Here is a 22,926-nt window from a genome sequence, read left to right as displayed (position 1 = left end):
GAATTACCAATTCATTTTAAAGCTATGATTTTAAACGAAACACTGAACCAGGTTCCATCATGAAACGTTCAAATCACCTTTGCAAGAAACAGTTCGTGTTGTAATTAATTAATTCAAATATATATTTTTAAGATAAAAAAATAAAAGTTTACTTGTAAATCCAACTACGATTGATTGGGACTAATTAGGATATGCGTTATCGCAATGAAATAGTTTATTTAGTCAATTGTCTCTTTCAATATATATATATATATATATATTAAAATAATTAAAGGTTAGGAAAAAATAAAAATAATAAAATATTTTATAGTTATTTTTTAAAATAATTTTATATATATATCATAATAATTAACATTGTGAACATTACTTTTTTTTAAGTAGATTATTTATGATCCAATAAAACTAAATTGTGACTTAAGCCTCTACTAAGTTAGTGCTTTTAAATGTTAAAGAATATAGAAAAGAAGATTAAATATTGACATACTAACTTATATTAGAATGTTAACATTTTTTTTAGTATGGTTAGAACTCGTGCGAGCTAGAAGGGTGAATAACTCCGATCGCTTTGTCTCAATTATATGCTAGTCATTTGAATGAGCACCAGAATACTTGAATCAAACTTGACGCCACATACACAATATCTTAGTTTTTTCTTGGTATCCGTCTCTTAAGACAATTAATCGAAAACCTAGTCCTATTGATCTACTACCACTAAATCTTGTCTTTCTTGGATATCTTCCAAAGGTGGAGAACTCTTTAATAACTATTCCACATTCAATACAACAAAATAATTACAAATTCACCTAACCTAGTACTCTAAGATTATTTTTGATGTGATCAACCAAGTTTAGGTTAGGTTCTGTTATGTTTTGATCCCTGTGTCTAAGTGTGCAGGAGCTTAGGAGCACAGGAAGTCAAGCGGAAGACGTGGCAAGTGAGAAGGACGGTACGGGAAAGAGTCGACGGGCTTGGTGTGTGGGACGAAATGCTGCAGAAGAGTACACCGGTGGACGAGAAGAACATGCACGACGTTCGAGGGACGAGAAGCCGGAGCGGAAGCCTGCTCGAGGAGAAAGCCGGAAATTGGGTTCGGGTGAGCCCTATTTCAGTTGACCGAAATCATCCAGGCAATCGGAGCAGCGGAAGAGCTAAAGTGGAGCTATGGAGCTGCTAGAGGCACCTTCAACACCCTTCAACATGAGTTGAAGGCGCCTCCACGACCTTTAGGCAGAAGGCACCTTCAATGGCTGAAGGCGCCTTCAACCAGCCATGGAAGGCGCCTTCCATGGCCATGGAAGGCGCCTTCGACCAGGCAATTCTGGTCGTTGTAGAAAAGGATAAAGTTTTATCCTTGGCCTCGCTAGAGGCGCCTCCCAGCTCTATGGAAGGCGCATTCAACCTGCAGATAAGATTTTCCAGAGGTTATAAAAAGACCTCTGGACCTAGGAAAAATGTATCAACTTTTGTATTAACTTTCCTAGTCTTTTCTGAGCTTTCATTGTGTGTAAAAGACTTCTCCGCCTTCAGTGAAGGATATTCTTAGTGAGCTTTCATCTGCCTTGGATTAACAACCATCTAGGTTGTAACCAAGTAATTCTTGGTCTTTTACTTATTTCCTTTAAGTTGTTATTTCTATTTTAATTGCTTTGCTAATCTAAGTCGAAAGACGAGAATTTTTTTTTTTTTTTTGCGTTTCAGGACTCAACCCTCTCGAGCCGACCTACCCGGACCAACAAAGTCCTGGTAGGTCAAGATTGATCGGATGTTAGGCAATGATGAAGTTCTGAGGGGTCAAGATTGACCAGATGCTAAACAATGGGAAGTCTTAGTAGGTTAAGGTTGAATGGTTGATTGGATATTGAGTAAAAGAAATTCTGATAGATTGAGGTCAACTGGATACCAAACAAGATGACAATTCAACTTGATAAGATTGAAATAGAAGTATTAAGATATTGATAGGGCACATCGATCAATCGATAGACTTTAAACTCCAAAATTAAGGTTTTGAGATATTTTTAGGGTTTGATATCGTAACTAGGGTTTTTGCTACAGTGGTTAGGATTCATTGCAAACCTTTAACTTTGAAAATTATGGTTTCTATCGTAATTTTGAGGATTGCTAAATAACTTTAGGGGTTGCTACGGTGGCTTGATTTAGGGTTTTCGCTACTGCAGCAATTGATTGGCAAGATCGACTGGAAGCAACCAATCGATTGGTGAGTCTCATGAATCAATTGGAAGGTAAAAAATAGTCATTTTGCAAGTTTAAACAATCAGATCCAATATGGAAATAGATTGGCGAAGTCTACTAATCGATTGATAGGCAGAAATCAGCCCGAATGCAACCCTATAAAAGAGGGTTTCATGAAGATTTGAAGAGACTAGTTCTTGGAGATTCTGAGGTGAAGTGCTGGTATATTTTCGGATCATAAAAGGACATGTTATACGAGGTTTTTCTACCTCTGAAAGGTATTCAAAAAAGATAAGTTCATAATAGAAGGAGATCACTAGGAGTAAGCCTTGGATTAGTCTCCTAAGAGGTGGATTCTAAGTAAATCCAAGAGTTGTGCATGTGACGTCGGTATTGATTCAAGTTTCCACTGTGCATTCGAACAATGAACACAAAATCAAGACGAAAAGTAATCGGAGCTATTCACTCCCCTCTTGCTCATACAAGTCCTAACAAGTAGTTTCAGAGTGAGCTCACTCTTCATCGGTTTAACCATTGGGGGTAGCCTAATGGATGTGCATAGGACATGTTTCACAAAACACGCAACGAAGGAAAAAATAAATCTAATTTATTATAGTACACATATCACACACATACAGGATATACTCATATAAGATATAATCACAATATAAAATTTTTATGAAACTAAATTTCAATCTAGTTATACTTGACGGATGGCACGGAGTGGAAATGACATCAACCAATGACGCTAGGAAGCCTCACCTCTATTTGTATCCATGCCGAGCAATCATCAAGATGGCTTCACAAAGCCACAATTCTTGATTCCATCTTCGGTACTAATTGACAAACAGAGACAATCCGAGAGAGGGATCATGGCACAATTCGTGTCTGGCAGTCAAAGCAACTCGACGACACAAATCGATCAGCGACCAACCTTCACAAGGTTGTTGTACGACAATGGGAAGATCGTTGTTGGTGGATGTGGCTGGTGACAAAGGCCTCCACTAGCCAGTTGAGGGCCAACAGAGGAAAGTCGGACGGTTGGTGATGTAAAGAGGGGGTCTACAACAATGGGATAGTAGCTTCTTGCAGTTGTTTGTGCGCAAACGGAGGGTGATTGATAGTCGTCCAATGTCCATTAGTTGGGGTTGATACCAAGAGGGCCAATGGTAGTAGGTGGTGCCAGTTGGTTAGGCGATGACAGCAGCAATCCGATGGAAATAATTTCTGCCAACTTTCATTGTTGTTCGATGGTCCAAGGCTAGAGCTACTGTGCTCTGATATCCTTCTGGCCGCTAGTAGGTTGAGATCCTCTTGCGACAAGGTGACAGTTGTGATCTTTCCAGCGTCTTCCATGTTCATGCTATAGAATAAGGTGCAGTAGTTGTTCCTACCTACAGTCTGTGAACATGGACAGTTGATAAGATGGTGTATACAATGACCGCAAGAAGACCTTGAACGAGAGGAATCTCCGGTTGTGAACAAGTCTTCCACGTCATAGAGAATGGAGAAAGAATAAAATATCAGTAGATAGGCCAGGGAGGTGCCCCCAGTGCAGTCACTCTAGAGGGGTTCCCAGTGCAATCACTCCGACACTCAAGTTAATAAGGAGGATGAGTGAGGGTAATCGAAGAACAATGATGATTAATAACGAAGAGCAATTGGAAAAACTTACTTGCGTGTGAGGAAGAGCCCCCTTATATCATGTTATTTTCTCTATCATACATAACGAGGTATATTGTTATAATAAGGCCAATCACACTGGCATATTGTCATCTTGCCCAAATTGTACCGACCCGCTTCTGTCTAGAGACAACGAAAGCATCCACTATACTAGTTACGCAGAGGATATTCCAGTGATTCTCTGACAACTATTATGTATAACATTAAAAGAGATATCTGGCTACTGCACTACAAAAATAATAACAAATAATGACTGAAATTTTTGTTGTAATTCCGTCGGTATATGAGCTTACCGACAGAATAACAATGGAATATGTGATATTGGAATCAATTGGGTCAAAAATGTAACTTATCGACAGAATTGATATTCAGTCGGTATCCCCTGATGGAATTTAAATTTCCGTCGGTGAATTTAACGACAAAAACACTATCCCGTTGGTACATCTAGACGGTGGGGTAACGGAATTTACCGACTGATTCAAATTTAGTATGTAAAATTACCGACTGAATCTAGAATTCAGTCAGTAAACTACCGGCGGACCAGGAATTCAGTCGATAAATACTTACTGAGTTACAGATTTAGTCAATATTATATCGAAATTCCACTATACATATTCGATATCTTCCGATGGAATGGTGGTTTCCGTCAGAAATCACCGACGGAATAAGTATTTCGTCGATAAAATAAAATAAATTTTTTAAAAAAATCCTAGTGTATTTACAGCATATCCTATATACAATTTTTATATCAATAAAAACCATCACAAACGATGATAATACAAATACAATCCACACATAAATCACAATTCATACACCATACTCACAAATATAATCACAAATATAACATGCTCACAACATACAAATAATCAAACTATTAAAAATTCAATACAAAACACAATCATAACTATCCAAAATTCAGTACAAAACACAATCATAATTATCCAAATACAAAATACTCACAGAATCATAACTATCCAAAAGTGAATGACAAGTATCTAATGTCCAAAATAAAATATCCAAAATACTTACCATGATGCATCTCCTACACATATATCCAAATACAATCCTGTAAAAGTTAAATACAAGAGATTATGATCAGAATAAATAAATACAAATGTAATATATAACTCAAATATTGTAATATATAACTAATTTTACATGTAAAAAAGTACTTGGATTATATTTTGGATATCCAATGATGGCGAATGTATCAATATGGACTCCTGAAAAAATGTAATACAATTGAAGATAAATATCTAATAATATCTAAATAGAATAAATATATTTTGCTTAGTTTATGTACAACAAATAAAAAAAATCAAGTTGTAGTTAAACATACCTTAGCATAATCTAATCATCAGCAGGGTGTGATGGGTCTCGAGTCTCCTGTGACTCAATGTCATCCTGTGACTGGGGTTGTAACTAGGCCCATGAAGTAATGACTGTTTACATCTAGGCCAATGCCTGCTCATTACTCGTCGACTGAGTAGCCCACCTCTGCTCCTGAGCAGCCCACCTCTCCTCCCACCTCTGATCTCAATTCTTGATTTTGTTTTCTTAATGACTTCATTTCAGAAGAAGAAGAGGAACTAGCATGACTCCTAGGAGTCCTCAACCGATCAAATACTACCTTAGCCAGGGAGCCAAGGCCGTAGAGGGAGGAGTTCTCTATCCTTCTACCCACAACATAATAATAAATATCACTTATTTGCTTGGTGGATAGATCCTGTGACTCCCCTCCCTCTACCGGTGGCTGAGATGTCTGAGCTACTCTACTTTGTCATTTCCTCCTGTGTAGAAAAAAAATATACGATTTATATCTTGTACATAATTACTAAAGCTAATTAATCATTATTAATGATTAAATATAATAAAGTTAACAATTCAAACCTCAATTTTCTTAGATTGAAAATCAACATATGTGACATCCTTTCTCTAGTGAGTCTTGAGAAAGATCTCCAGAAAAGTGGGTTGTCTTTCTAAAGAACGTTGCTGCATACACAAATAAGTTGGGCCAAAATTATGCAATTTTATTAATAAATAAAAATCTTATTTATATAACTTTAAATTAAACTCACCAGATCTATAGCGTGCTCAACAATGGATCGGGATCCTAATGTATACCGAGCGGATCCGGTGTTTGGGCCACTTGGCTTTGTATTCCTATTTTCTCGAGCTTTTGTTTGCCATCTCTCTGCAGACCAAGTGGTCGTCCATGCACCCTAGATAGGCAATAGACTTCGGATATTATTCGAAGTAATAGGTAGATGAGTACCGAAGTAAATGCACGTGAAGTAAAAGGGATAATTTTTTTTTACTTTGCCACATGATTACCGAAATCTATCACCGGTCCAAAACCGACTTCGAAGTAAAAAAGTTCTATTACTTCATCGAGACCAATAAAAATACCGAAGCAGTTGATTATATATTACTCCATACGTTACGTTGTTTGACGAAATAAAATATGTATGTGACTTGACAATTTTTAAATTTTGGTGCAGTAAATGTTTAACATTACTTCTGCATAATTTGACTTGGTCAAAGTATTTATTATTGTATTAGTTCATCGCAGTATAGAAGTAATAGAACATATTTTATTACAATAAAAAAAATCAATGTAGCGAAGTAATTTATATGAACTACTTCACAAATTTGGTCAGTAGTGAAGTAAATAGTTTTTTTATCTATGCCACTATTTAAGTTTATCAAAGTCTTTTGTGTTGTATTACTCTATCATTTATTATAGTGTCTAAGTAATTAATCATATTTTACTACAATACAATTTTAATTGATAAAAGTGTATATTATAATATTTTACTATAATACAATATTTTTCACCACCAAAATTGAAAAATATATTACTAATAAATATTTTACTAACAAGGTTGAAGAAGAAAGGAGTTGCGAATGGTGAATCATCATTTTTTTAACAAACAAACAAAACAAAACAAAATGAAGAGATATCTATAGGAAGAACATTAATGACATAACATAGGAAAGAAGGGGTGGAGAGGGAAGAAATCTAGTGTCAGGTGGTTCTCGCGACTCGGGGAGAAAACATCCAAGGAGAAGACTACTGTCGCACTTCGGGGAGAAAACTCTGAAAGAGAAGGCTGCCATTTGAAACAATTATATGTATAAATTTTATTTTATAACTTATTACTTCATCAAATATATATTATAAAATAAAAAGTCAAATAAAATTAAAAGTGAGACCCATGTTTTTAAACCTACAAAGTCTAAAATCGTATTTACTGCATCAAATTTATTATCAAAGTTGATTATCATATATTACTTCGTAATTACTGATTATCGAAGTAAACAGTGACGAAGTCTATTGCCCATTTTCACATAGTATCTCGTTGGATACATAAGCTAGTCTTGTGTCGTTCCTTCTTATATAATATAAGAGGTCTTTGTATAATTTGACATAATAAATATTCCAAGTTGCTGCAAATTCTACCTCTTATCCATCCTCCCACGTATATTTTTTTTGCAATTAAAAATTAAAAAATTAGTATATTAAAAGATAAATATATCGTACATATTTAATTTACTTACCATAAATTTATTCTCTGAGTTGACATGCCTCTATGTAGTACCAAAAATGCAGACTCTTTCTTTAAATTTTCTGCTAATATATGTCGCTACTCGATAACCATCTGGAGTAAACCTGCATATAAAAAATATTATGACATAAGATATATGCTATAAATAAAGAACTTGAATTACTAATAAACCCTGGGGTTGCTTCTTGGGAGGCAACCCAAGGGTTTTTGTTTTAATTTGTTATTAATTTATCGTTCTATTTAGTTCAATGAAGTTTTTTTTAATTGTTGGATCTTTGTTTTCAGGATGTTCATAATCTCCACGAGCTGGCTGTGATCGTTTCATGGACGTGGAGGCGTCAGAGGACTACGCGCGTAAGAGAGTCGGCCGTGTGACCCCACACGACCGTGTGAAGCTAACAGAGGAAAAAATGCCACTGGTCGTGCGACCCCGCATGGCCGTGTGGCTTGTGCAGAGAAAGAATAATACACGGTTGTGCCGAATGACACGACCGTGCGAAGTCACCAAAGGGGAAGAGGGCACAGGTCGTGCTGATTTGGCACGGCCGTGCGATCGCGGCCGAGAGGAGGAAAGAACCAGCCGTGTCAATTGACACGACCATGCCAAGCTATCAAGAGGAGGGCGTGCGGATTCTTACACGGCCCGACCCAATTCCACTCCTATTAGGGCACGGGTGAGCAAAGGCTTACACGGTCGTGCCGCCACCATCATCTCCTTCCTCATACCCCCCCCCCCCCCCCCTCTCTTTCTTTCCTCCCACAAGTTTCCAAAAGTGCTACCACCCATCTCCCACATTCATCTCATTCAAATCTACCTCTCCTGTGTCATCCGTGATGTTGAATATCATCGAAGGGAGCTCTCGTCAAAGGAAATGAAAAGAGTCATTGGTTGTCTCGAACAAGGGGCATGCACGCTTCAAAGGTATATCTAACAACTTCAGCATTACTTTCTCTAGTGATGAACAATTGCATCGTTATCACTCTTTATCCAAACGTTCTATTTTGAGCACTAGGTTTATGGACCTAGAAACCTTGGAAGTGCTAGAGTTTAGGAATGATATTAATTGGTTGCTTGATAGAATAGGTTGGACTAACGTGATGACCATGAAGTACCCAACTTATCCTCGTATCATTTTGAAAATTTTAAGCTCCATCACTATTGATAATGTTCAAGGAGGAGGAAAATTAAAATTTTGTTTATTTAATGATGACTATGAATGGAGTCTTGAGGATTTTAATGTATACTATGATTTGCCTAGGGATGAAGCTTACATAATCCTACCTGCTTTTGAAAAATTCAAATTTAAGGGAGCAAATTGGTGGATGGTCTTGCTTTAATCCATATGTTTCTAATGGCACTAGTATCATTAACTCAATTTTTTGATATGTCCATATGATGATGAGGACCACAATATTTGGAAGGGGTGGTAAAGAAGGAATTGTAAGACTTTCAGACTTGTATTGTTTATGGGCAATGATAGAAAATGTGTCTATTAATTCTGGGTATTTCTTTTTAAGACACTTGATAACATTAGGGAAGACTTCTTCATCTGCCCCCATTATTTTAGGAGGATTGCTTACTCATATTGCGGAAGTACTAGGTTATGATCTGAGTGGTCTTGAAATGATTGAAGATGTTTATCGAATGAATTTAAATTTTTGTTTAACCACTCATTTGATTCGCCCAGAGGAATATGAGTATAGTCTTGTGATTAAGGATAGTTTTCCCCTTAGATTGCCCAACCCGACTTTGACCACGATCCATGTTAAGGAGAATCGGCGTTTGACTTTAGCAAAGCAACAAATTAACCCACCTCCAACCTCCCTTCCTAGAAATATGCCTTCGGTTAGTCGAGATATTTTGCGATTCGATTTCCAAGAATTTCGTCCTATTATTAACTCTTTTCATCATGACTTGGATCAAACTAATAGATTGTTTATTAGAAATTTTTGCATGAAGGACGAGCAATTTAAGCACTTGCAGGATTGTTTTCGGAGTGAAAGAGATTTATGCACACGAATGCTTGAATTCATGGATGCTCATAGGAAGAGAATGGCTTGGAACAAGGATTTTAGGTGGTATATGAGGAATTTTTAGAGTAGTATTGACAAGTTGTTCTCGTATCATAAACAAGTAAGGAACTTGAGATGGGTAGTTGAGTCTTATCCTGAGCTTCCCGACCTCCCCGACCTTCAGCCTCATCGGCCATTTTGATTTCATCGGGACGATGAAAAATCTAAGTCTGGGGGGTGTTGTGTTTGCACAACCTGAGTCGTGTCGAGTCTTTTTCTTTTCTTTCTTTCTTTCTGCAAAGTTATTTAGTTTGCTTGCATTTCATTTTTATTTCTTTTAATTTCATATTTCTACTTGCATCTCAATTGCACTTTCTTTTCCCACTTATAGTTTTGAGGCATATTTGAGAACATCAAACCCTCTACTTCCTCTGCTAACTTGTCCAATAGTAAAATGACTAGCACGTATATTTTCTTAGTTCATGTGTTATAGAAATAGTATTAGTATGTTTGGTGTACCTCCTTTCTCTATCTTTAGTAGCATGAAATAAGTTAAACATTGTACGGAGTTTAGTATAAGTTTTGGCCTAACCTTAAGGATCTTACTTTCACTTCACTTAAGTACTTAAGCTTGAATAGTAGGAATATTTTGAAATAGTTATGATTTATCCAATCTGCTTAGTACTTTTGTTCCTATGGGGATTCCTGTTGGAGCAATCTTGCTCAAGACATTACTCATTATTGATGTTTGATTAAATGAGTTTAAGTTAGGCATTAATTGTGATCTAACATAAGTATTGAGTAAGCAGATATGAAGAGAAGACCAAGTATGAAAACTTGGCAAGGAAAGTTCCGGAGGTACGATCTATTGGCAAAATAGAGACTTAGCATGACAAAGCCAATGGTAGTCCTTGAAGGCAAGCGCAAGGATGAGGAGTCATGGAGACGGAAGCATCCTAAGGGCGCAAGGCTGAGGGAAGGTACTTGGAGGCATGAAGTCTAAGCTAAGGAAGTATTTCAAGTATCTAATAATGTAAAACTGGAACTGTACAAACTGCTGTAAATCTCAAAGGCATAAGGTACCAGTCGACTGGTACCCACACCAGTCGACTGATACCAAGGCACAGAACGAACAGAATGTCGACAGGCTGATTGGAGGCAAGTACCAGTCGACTGGTGTCAGTACCAGTCGACTGGTAGATAACCGTTGTGAAGTGGCGGCTCAAAATCTCATCAAATCTTTAGTGCCGTTGAAGCCATCAGTCAACTGATATGTATACCAGTCGACTGATGTCGGGAAAACTATAAAAGTAATCTGTTAGAGCTTGGAGAGAACTAACTGTTCAAAAACTGGAAAAAGTGCTCATCAAGTGATCTTCAAGTCTACAGATATTCACTCTCTTCCTCCTAACTCTACTCTCCATTCTTGTAAAGAGGAAGAGAAAATTGTGCAAGGGTTTCTCCACCTTCGATTGTGATTCGTGAAGGAGAAGTTTATAGTGAAGCTTGATTGTGTGGGTGTGTGCCTTGGATTAGTCACCTCAAGGAGGTGGAGACCAAGTAAACTAAGGAGTTAGCATTGTTCTCTTATTTTTGTGCATTTTCTTTATTTCTATTTGCTTTCGCTAACAAGATTGTAGGAAAAATTGAAGAAAGGCTATTCACCCCCCTCTAGCCAATAGTAAAGGTCCTATCAATTGGTATCAGAGCAATGTTCGCATCGGAAGACCTCACCGTCAACCGAAGCATCAAAATGGCATTTCAAGAGGGATATAGCACCGCAAGGCCACCCTTCTTCGATGGGAACGACTTTCCATATTGGAAAGGTAGGATGGAGTATTATTTAATGAATGACATTGAAAATTGGTTTAGTATTGTAGATGGATTCGAGATGCCAAAGGATGGGTCGGAGCTCCTCTTTCAACCAAGGATTGGACAAAAGAGATGGCAAAGAAGGCTCAAGCAAATGCAAAAGATACAACAACCCTACAATGTGGACTCTCAAAGGAGCAACTAAGCAAAGTAGGACCATTCAACTCCGCCAAAGAGCTTTGGGAAAAACTCATTGAGTTGAATGAAGGATCAAGCGAATCAAGGAGAGCCAAAAGAGATCTCTTGTTGGGGCAACTTCAAACTTTCACTATGAAAACAAATGAGACCGTGAGTCAAATGCATGGTAGATTCAAGGAGATAGTGAATGGTCTTCATGTAATAGGTGAGAAAATTGACAATCGAGACTTAGTAAGGTATGTTTTACAATCCTTTCCTAGAACTACCTTATGGGCATCAATGGTTGATGCGTATAAGGTTTCTAGAGATCTTTCCTTAGTTAAGCTTGATGAATTATTTTGTGAATTTGAACTTCATGAACAAGCTAATATGGTTTCAAAAGAGAAAGGTATGGCTCTTATTGTAGAAAAGAAGGAAAAGAAAAAGAAGAAAGAAAAGAAGATAGAATCCTCATCATCCGAATCCGAACAAGGGTCATCGGATAGTGATGATGAAATGTCGGTGAGTGAAGTGGCTCACTATGTCCAAAAGATGATGGGAAGATCAAGAAAATTCACAAGAAATGATGTGAAGAAAATGTTTCAACCCTCCAAAGGTAAAAATAGTCAAAGTTCAAGTTTTAATACTAATGTGACTTGTTATGGATGTAACAAGAAAGGACACATTAAGCCAAATTGCCCGGAACTAAAGAAGAAAGAAGAAAAAGGAGAAAAAGAAGAAGGAAGCCATGGTGGCTCAAGCTACATGGGATACACCAAGCATTGACTCATCGGATGAAGATGAGCTATGCCATGTTACTCGACATATGACATTTATGGCCTTTGAAGATGACAAAGAAGAGTCAAGTCAAGAAGAAGTGTCAAGTGAAGAGGACTCATCAAATGGAGAGTCATCAAGTGAGGAATCATCATCAAGTGATGATGATGACGTAAAAGAATCTCCCAAAGTAGAATTTCTCTATAAAACTATTGCTCATCTCAAAAATTCTTTTGTCAAATCACAATCTAAGGTAAAAACCTTGAAGGGAAAGCTTAGGACCATTAAAGTTGATGCATGCATGTCTAGTGAGTCAAATATGCTCAAGGAAGAAAATGAGAAAATGAAGAATGATGTGATTGAATTAAGAGCATGTTTAGAAAAATTCACAAATGGATCCAAGTATCTAGATATGATCATTAGAGATTAAAGAGCCGTTTACAACAAAGCCGGAATAGGATATAGACCTAAGGAAAAGGAAGTTGCTTATATGTCTCTAATCAATGGTACTAGGAATGATGCACTTAGGAACAAAGTTACGAAAAATCTTAAAGGGAAGGTAAAACAAGCTTGGGTGCCTAAGAAATATTTGAATGATATTTTCGAATCTAGTGCATGGGTACCAAAGAGTTGTGTGTTTTATGTTTCTTAGGTAGAGAAGAAGGATGCAAGTATGTGGATTGTGGATAGCGGTTGCTCAAGACATATGACCGGTGATGTGAGCAAGTTCTCAACAATAAATTATATAAAGAAAAGAACGGTATCATTTGGGAATAGTGGAAAGCTCAAGATTATAGGTAAAGATACAATTAAGGTATCATCTAAAATTACTATTCATAAAGTCCTATTGGTTAAAAGTATGGGGTTTAATTTGCTTAGTGTTAGCCAATTATGTGATGCCGGATATAATGTTAAGTTTTATCCCGATAAATGTTTAGTTAAGCACAAAAATTTTGAGAATGTTGTGCTAAACGGATTTAGAAAAGCAAATCTTTATTATATTGATCTTTCATATGCTTCTAATCCTCCTATTAAGTGTTTAATATCAAAAGAAGAGGAAGGATGGTTATGGCATAGAAGACTTGGACATATCAATATGAGAAACATAGCCAAGGTAGCCAAGATGGAGCTAGTAAAGGGACTACCAAAGATCAAGTACATCAAGGACAAATTGTGTGATGCATGTCAAGAGGGTAAGCAATCAAGGTCATCACACAAAGGTAAAACTTTAACTAGCACTTCATTGCCATTAGAGTTATTGCATTTGGATCTTTTTGATTGTCATAGAACACCCTCTTTGGTAGGTAACAAATATTGTTTGGTGATAGTAGATGATTACTCTAGATATACTTGGGTTTATTTCTTGAAACAAAAGGGAGAAACTTTAGAAACAATTATCGGGTTTACCAAGAGGATAGAAAACGAAAAGAATCTCAAGATTGATAGAATTCGAAGTGATCATGGTGGAGAGTTTGAGAACTTGAACTTTTCTAAATTTTGCTTAGAAAATGGCTATAAGCACGAATTTTCTTGTCCAAGAACACCTCAACAAAATGGTGTAGTGGAGAGAAAAAATAGGGCCTTACAAGAGGCGGCTAGGACCATGCTTAATGCATACTCTTTACCTAGCTACTTGTGGGCCGAAGCGGTTAATACCGCATGTTATATTCAAAATCGTGTCTTGATCCATAAGTTTTTAGGTAAAACACCTTTTGAATTATGGAATGGAAAAATCTCTACAATTCACTATTTAAAGTCTTTGGTTGTAAGGTTTATATTCTTAATACTAAAGATGACTTAGGAAAATTTGAGGCCAAGTCCAATGAGGGAATTTTAGTTGGATACTTATCTACTAGTCGAGGATATAGAGTATACAACAAAAGGACTCAAATGATTGAGGAATCATCCAATGTTGAGTTTGATGAATCCACTAGTACTTACCCTAGGAAATCCCCTATTGATAAGGATATAAGTGAACCAAATCAAGACGTTACTCAAGGATGACAAAATCTACTTTTAGGGGGTATTGATCAAGGGGGAGGAAGAGATGGTTCGGATGATGAAAGAAACAATGTAAACATTGACCTTTCCAAAGATGATGATTCAAGTATCTCAAGGACCTTAAGACACCATCAAGATCATCCTATCAATCAAGTAGTTGGAGATGTGGCACAAGGGGTAAGAACTAGATCCTACTTTAGGGATCATACTAGTCAAGTTGCTCTAATATCACAACTTGAACCAAAAATAATTGATGATGCTTTACTTGATACGGATTGGATTTTAGCAATGCAAGATGAATTGAATCAATTTGAAAGGAGTGATGTGTGGGAGTTGGTTCCAAGACCTAATGATAGTACAATCGTCACAACGAAATGGGTTTTTAGAAACAAGTTGGATGATCAATGGAGAGTCACTAGAAATAAAGCTAGGTTGGTAGCTAGGGGTTTCAATCAAGTAGAATGACTTGATTATGATGAAACATATGCTCCGGTAGCCCGATTAGAGTCCATCCGAATATTATTAGGATATGCCGCTTACATGAGTTTTAAACTTCATCAAATGGATGTAAAATCGGCTTTCTTAAATGGGTTCATTAAGGAAGAAGTGTATGTAGAGCAACCACCCGGATTTGAGAGTATAGATAGCCCAAACCATGTTTATAAGCTTAAGAAAGCATTATATGGGTTAAAACAAGCACCCCGGGCTTGGTATGAAAGACTTTCATCCTTTCTAATCTCCAAGGGCTTTAGAAGAGGAACAATTGATCCAACATTGTTTTTAAAGTCTAAAGGTGGAGACATTTTCATTGCCCAAGTCTATGTTGATGACATCATCTTTGGCTCAACAAATAATGACCTTCTTCATGATTTTATTAAACACATGGAAAGCGAGTTTGAAATGAGTCTAGTTGAAGAATTGAGTTTCTTTTTGGGATTACAAGTAAAACAAACTAATGAGGGAACCTATGTGTACCAATCCAAATTTGCTAAAGAACTTATCAAGAAATTTGGGTTGGAAAATGCTAAAGGAGCAACTACCCCTATGGGGACTAACACCAAGATAGATAGTGATTAAGGAGGAAAGTTAGTCGATCCAAAGCAATATAGGAGCATGATTGGTAGTTTGCTATATCTAACCGCTAGTAGACTGGATATATTATTCGCGGTAGGAATGTGTGCAAGATACCAATCATGTGCGAAAGAGTCACATTTAGTAGCGGTAAAAAGAATTTTGAGATACATCAAGAGCACTCTTAATGTAGGGATTTGGTACCCTAGAACTAGAAATTTTGACCTTGGGTATACCGATTCCGATTATGCGGGTTGCAAATTGGATAGGAAGAGTAATAGTGGTGGATGTCAATTTCTTGGACCTTCTCTTGTAAGTTGGAGTAGTCGAAAACAACCTTGTGTGGCATTGTCCACAACTGAGGCCGAGTATGTGGCAATGGGTGGTTGTGTAGCTCAATTACTTTGGATGATGCATACCTTAGAGGATTATGAGCTACATTATTCCAAGGTCAAGGTTTTATGTGATAATGTGAGCACCATTAACTTAACCAAAAATCTGGTACATCACTCTAGAACAAAGCACATTGAGGTAAAACACCACTTCATTAGAGGTCATGTGGCAAGAGGAGACATTGAACTACTTTAAGTTGAATCCAAATATAATCTTGCCGATATTTTTACCAAACCATTACCCGAAGCGGAGTTTATCTCTATTAGAAGAGAGCTTGGTTTGTGCCTTGTAGAATAATAGATTTAGCTTTTCATGATCACATTAATCTAAAAGCTAAATACATACCTTAATGTATCTCACAAAGACCTAGGATGCCTTGCTTGTATTTAGACATCATGTGAGATATTAGGAAGATGCATTTGGTTCATCATGTTAGTTATGATGCATGATGTTGAGCCATTATGACATCTAGTCACATTGATCCTTAATTGGACCAATTATTGGGAAGGCTTGTGCAAATTAATGTGTACATAGCCCCTTGAACATGATTGGATATTTCCTTACAAGATACAAGTATCATACTCTATTGTATGCAAAATACCATATAAACACATACAGGAAGGGAACCTTGCTTTAACATAGGTACAGCAACCATAGGAAAGTCCTAATTGGAACTTTCACTCAAGGATATACTACATAATCTAACTAATTTTGAAGTTTGTGTCAATCTTGGGATCTGTGATAGACATATTTTTATGTATATTTTTCCCAAGTAGACATGATTCAAATAGACCTCTCCACAAAATTTGAGATTTTTTTGAGGTCTGTAAAATTATCTGTGAGTTTCTGAACTTCGGGTCAGAATTGGGTAAACATTGGTATCAGTCGACTGGTGCAGATACCAGTCGACTGGTAACAGTGATTTTTTCGAACAGAACCATTCTGTGTGTTTTAATTTTCGGTACCAGTCGACTGATATACACATCAGTCGACTGGTGTCAGGATGTTATATTCTCACAGGCGCCAGATGGCCCGTCAAAAACCCTAGGTTCCTCAGCCGTCTGGTGTCGCCTGCGTCCCCGAGTCTTCTTCACACCATTTCCAGTCATCCCCGACTACCTAGAGGTTCTCTCCTCTGATCTACCTTGTATCTCTCTTCTTGTCAAGTTCTCAGTTCCCATTTTTCTTCTCAGCGACGGTGACGCTCACAGCACTAGGGTTTCGATTTTTGGATGTCAAATCCTATTCCTTTTCATTCCATCTCAGTTGCTATGGAATGACGGTAATTCTTCTCCCACACTTTTCTTCAAGTTCAGATGTGATCTAAACCCTAATGGTGTGTTGTTCTATGTGTTTTCTTGCTGTGTTCTATCTTGTTTTTCTTTTCGCTTCACTTGGGGTTGCATTTGATTCATATGCATTGCATTACTACACTTAGGGTTAGGCAAAAACGCAGGGCTGGTGAGGGGACCTCCCGGCAATCTACTCCCGTTCCCTCGGCGGATCGATTTCGCTCCGAAGCCGCACGGCAACAGTTTGCGACTACTGATTTCGCTATGATACCCTGTCGGTATCTGAATTAGACCTATTTTACTACGATTGTGCCAGATATCATGGACACCATTCTGTACTTTGGATTGGATAAGTTAGTGCATTGCATGCATATGGTCAATATGGATTTGTGTAAGGAATTCTACAACAATCTGCATCCTAGTGCTAGCGGAGGTTCTGCATGGATGTCTCGGGTAGGTGGTGTCGACATTGAGTTCACTCCCAGCATTCTCCAATCTTTCTTAGAGTGTAGGGCTTCTAATAGCTCCTTTACGTGTTTTCCTACAGTTGTTGAGCCATTCACCGATTCACTCTCTCAGTTGTCTATTGAAGCAATACATCAGTATTACTTCAATGCCCCCCGAGCTCCTTTGCGGCGCATCTTCGATGCCACACGTATGTCTGCCCGCAGTAACATTCTTTATAAGATTGTTATTACGTGTATCTTACCCATAGTCACTCGGGGGCAAGCCAAGATTCGGCTGCCCCATCTGGTCATGATGTATGCTTTGGAGCACCGGCTCGACATCAACATCGCTCTTCATGTCTTTGAGTCCATCCTGCACTTCACTAGTCCTATCCATGAGAAGTTGTACATGCCTTACTGCCACATCCTGACTTCTTTCTTTGCCTCTCGGGGTATCGATGTCATGAGGGGTCAACAACATCATTTATCTAAGGACTATGATCAGATAGGGGCCCGCCAGCTATCTCTTGCAGGTATTGAGAGACGCCAGGGGGAGATGGTATGGCGTGCTCAGGTGGCGGATGATTCTGACGATGAGGAGGAGGCGGACGTTCCTGCTCCTGCACTGGCGCCGGATCCAGCTCCTATGACTGTCGAGGCTCGATTGACTCAGCTGGAGGAGACAGTACGCCAGGGGTTTCAGGAGTTTCGTGGGTTCCGGTAGGATTGGACTGCGTCTCAGCAGCGTCAGACAGAGGTGTATGCGATGCTGCAGCGCTGGGATCTGACATACCAGGCTCCTCCCCCTCCTCCTTCCAGTGATGATCACTAGGATGCTGTTTCTTTTGTTAGTGTTGAGATATGTTTTGGTTTCGATAGCGATATCGTCTGTTTATCTCGAACACTTGGTTGTCAGACTATGATGGGTGTATGCTGTTATGACATTATCTGTCTAGCGTTTATTATGTGCTGATACTTCTCTATTTCTCTATTGCTGTTTTGTGAGTTCCTCTATGTCCGGCTGTGCCTTCTCTTATTATTTGTCATGTGTCCATCTCTATCTCTTGCTCTTCGAGGATATTCTGGATTCAGGGGGAGTTGTTCTAAATCTTTTTGTTGTCTGTCAAAAACGGGGAGACTTGGATGGTTTAAGTTGGATATTATATATGCTTCATGTTATATGTTTCATGTTATATGTTTCATGTTTCATGTTATATGCTTCATGTTATATGCTTCATGGATATTATCATGCCTTATAGTTATGGTACATTTGAAGACCTAACTTAAATAAATTTTGCCAAACATCAAAAAGGGAGAGATTGTTGGAGTAATCTTGCTCAAGACATTACTCATTGTTGATGTTTGATTAAATGAGTTTAAGTTAGACATTAATTGTGATCTAACATAAGTATTGAGTAAGCAGATATGAAGAGAAGACCAAGTATGAAAACTTGGCAAGGAAAGTTTCGGAGGTACGATCTATTGGCAAAATAGAGACTTAGCATGACAAAGCCAATTATAGTCCTTGAAGGCAAGCGCAAGGATGAGGAGTCATGGAGACGGAAGCATCCTAAGGGCGCAAGGCTGAGGGAAGGTGCTTGGAGGCATGAAGTCTAAGCTAAGGAAGTATTTCAAGTATGTAAATAATGTAAAACTAGAACTGTACAAACTGCTGTAAATCTCAAAGGCATAAGGTACCAGTCGACTGGTACCCACACCAGTCGACTGATACCAAGGCACAGAACGAACAGAATATCGACAGACTGATTGGAGGCAAGTACCAGTTGACTGGTGTCAGTACCAGTCGACTGGTAGATAACCGTTGTGAAGTGACGGCTCAAAATCTCATCAAATCTTTAGTGCCGTTGAAGCCATCAGTCGACTGATATGTATACCAGTCGACTGATGTCGGGAAAACTATAAAAGTAATCTGTTAGAGCTTGGAGAGAACTAACTGTTCAAAAACTGGAAAAAGTGCTCATCAAGTGATCTTCAAGTCTACAGATATTCACTCTCTTCCTCCTAACTCTACTCTCCATTCTTGTAAAGAGGAAGAGAAAATTGTGCAAGGGTTTCTCCACCTTCGATTGTGATTCGTGAATGAGAAGTTTATAGTGAAGCTTGATTGTGTGGGTGTGTGCCTTGGATTAGTCACCTCAAGGAGGTGGAGACCAAGTAAACTAAGGAGTTAGCATTGTTTTCTTGTTTTTGTGCATTTTTTTTATTTCTATTTGCTTCCGCTAACAAGATTGTAGGAAAAATTGAAGAAAGGCTATTCACCCCCTCTAGCCAATAGTAAAGGTCCTATCAATTCCTTAGTTACATTTTTGTTACTGGATGACCTCGGATCATGGAAGCTCATTTGGAAAAATCTAAATCCTAACATATGCATCTGACATTTGTTATTAGTGCTACACCTCTATAGCACCAAAAAAATAAAATAAGAAAAAAAAAGCTGAATAAGGGATAAAAAAAATAGTTGTCGTGAGTAGAAACTAACAATTTACCCCTTTGAGATCGAATTAGGTTACTGGGAAAATAAATGTTATGTTTCTCTTGATTCCGAGTAGTATCCTTTGAGACCTTGTGTGATTTAAGGAAAACGAACCAAGTGTGTGGCAGGTAAGTGCCTATCACTGGGAACATTAGGAATTCAATTGTATGACGATTTAACTAGGACAAAAAATTGAAACTTGAAGAGTTTAATTTACTTATTGCACCGAGCACAAAGAACTTATGCTTAAGTCATACTTAGGTTACTCCACAATCATGCTTATCAATGAAACTAGTTGATAGAGTTAGGCGAGTACACTAGGGATTATGATACATTATAGGAACTTATGAACATAGATTGCAGCGCTTTGCTTGAGGACAAGCAAAGGTTCAAGTCTGGAGGTGTGATGTGTGTAGATATTATGATCGTTTATGCATGCTTTAATGCACATTCACTTGCTTTATTTGTATATATTCTTTGCATGATCATCTCTCTTATCGTTTATTCAGTATTTATTACTCTTTTGTCAGAGATCTGCTCTTTGTTTGGTTTTGTATTGACAGGGACAACTTTTGGAGTGAAAACGACGATTGTCGATGCACCCGAGCAAAGCAGAGCACTGTCGTTCACCCCTGCATGGACGTGTGGCGATTCCAGAAAGATAGCAGAGCACGGTCGTGCAACCCTACATGGTCGTGTGACCATTCACCAAGAGAGAGCATAGCACGGCCGTGCAACCTTGCACGGCCGTGCCTCACTACCAGTAGCCAAGAACCACACGGCCGTGTGAACCTCACATGGCCGTGCAGTGCAGCCTGAGCCAAAGCAAGACACGGCCGTGCAGACGTGGCACGACCGTGCCACTTTACCCGAAGACAAGAAGAGCTTGGTCATACGGATTTCGCACGGTCGTGGCACAGGTCGTGCGGTGCCCGTGCCCTAGCCTATATAAAGGCTTTTAGCTCTTCTTCTCGGGGGGAGGAGATGAGCCATCAGAAAGGATTTACCTTGGTGTCGTTCCACGCTATCCCGGACTTCCGAGATCACCGTCATCATCGCATCAACTCCAGAAGCAAAGGATTGGACCCGAAGATCACTCGACGTTATTGGATAAGCATATTTTCTCTTTCTCTCTTCTCGTTTGAGGATTGTATGCTTACTTTTATTATGTCTTTGAGTTTTTCTCTAGCGTCTATGGAGTAGATCCCTTGTTCTAGGATCAGGGAGTAGTTTTAGATAGGGTTTGATATAAGACTCATGTTTATGCCTTTACTTATTGGATGATTTCACTTACTTTATTTTTATTTGATATGTATGAGACTCGCTAAGATTATCTCGTCATATTGGTCGATTGTGTAGGAATTGTTAATTTTGTAAAGAGATGATCTTAGATCGTATACCCGAGGGGCCCTACTGATAGGAGTAACCCGTTTATGGACATCTAGGATACTCCCTTGAAAGGAGAGGCAACTTCTCCACAAGGAAGTAAGAGACCGAACCAAACCCCTATCTCTATCTTTAATGATACCGATTGGATTTGTATTCTTGTGATCTACCGAGGCGTCCTAGTGACAGGGGTTAACAGTAATAGGATTTCACAAGGATCTTCTCTGTTTAGTGCTTAAGGATAGTAGCTGTAACTTCTGATGAATGCATGTTGATGACAATGAGGAAAAGATAGAACATGATACATCAGGTTCCACCACAACGAAAACGAACTCCTAGAACTCTTCCTAAGACAAGTTAACCTTTCTCTCTTTTGCTATTTCTCACGTCTACTTCCCCATTCCCTTTCCTTTTAGGAAATAGTTAACTTGCAACCATCGGTAGTTTAGCTAATTTTACGTGAACAATCACTAGTGCTTATAACTAGTCCTTGTGGGATCGATAATCTTTTATTACTGACGACGTATCCGTGCACTTGCGGAAGCATAACACTCACCCACTGGAGCTAGAACCTAGCCTAACCACATATGAAACCATGTTCGATAATTTACTCACTTTGATGATTGATGTTGGTAAAACTTTATTTGATATATATGATCAATATTTTCTCGAGCTTGGCTGTCATAGGGCATATTTTTCACAGCAACCACATGGACACATTTCATGAGAACCATTTAAAGATTAGCATATTTAATGATGGACTAAGGCTTGGAGCAAGCAAGTACCTTGTTCCTTCACGAGCAAGATTTAAGATAAATGCAAGGCCAAGAAGCCTTAGCAAGAGGGTTCTGAAATATCTCACTCCTCCAAGAGCGAGATTTAGATGAACATAATAAGGGGTCGAGCTTATAATTGTAAACAAACGCTTCTTGGGCGGCAACCCAAGTCTCTTTCTGGTTTTTATTTATGCTTTTCTCTTATTTCAGAGTAACTTTTTTGCTTTATTTAATTTCAGGGCAAGGAGCATGATTTTGAAGAGCGACTCATGTTAATTTTCTTTGAAAGGGTAAAAGGAGAGTTTCCAGGAGCTCACCATGGTCGCTCGTGCCCATTGGGCAAGGGACGTGCTTCGCTTGGGTGCCCTACCATGGACGCTCGTGCCATTAGGCACTAGCCTTGCCTAGGTTCCAGAGCCCGCCATGGACACTCGTGCCAGCTTCCACGGGTCGTGGCGGGCACCAGTGGGATTCACAACCCCCAACAAGGGTCATGCCCTCCAGCACGGGCCATTTTAGGCGCCAAATAAAAAGGAAGAACTTGATCTCTTTCGTGTTGAATTTCATCAAGAGCAAGCACGGGCCATGCCTCCTTTGATTTCCCTTCTTTCCTTTTTCCTAACCCCAACCGTCTACTTGGTTTTTCTTGTTTAATTTTCTTTTTAAAGATTCAATGTTGAGGAGGAATGTGAACACTAGATAGAGGGGTATTTTCAACACATGAATGATTCAAACGTTTGGTGCGCATCACTCGGTAACTCTCCTCGCTCTAAACTCCCTCCAAATTATAGTTATGATTTCTTCGAGACATTGAAAAATTTAAGTCTAGGGGAATGTACATACTTT

This window comes from Zingiber officinale, chromosome 8A (genome assembly GCF_018446385.1).
Source record: "Zingiber officinale cultivar Zhangliang chromosome 8A, Zo_v1.1, whole genome shotgun sequence".
NCBI classification, from domain to species: Eukaryota; Viridiplantae; Streptophyta; class Magnoliopsida; order Zingiberales; family Zingiberaceae; genus Zingiber; species Zingiber officinale.
Note: the sequence above shows the minus strand (reverse complement) of the source record.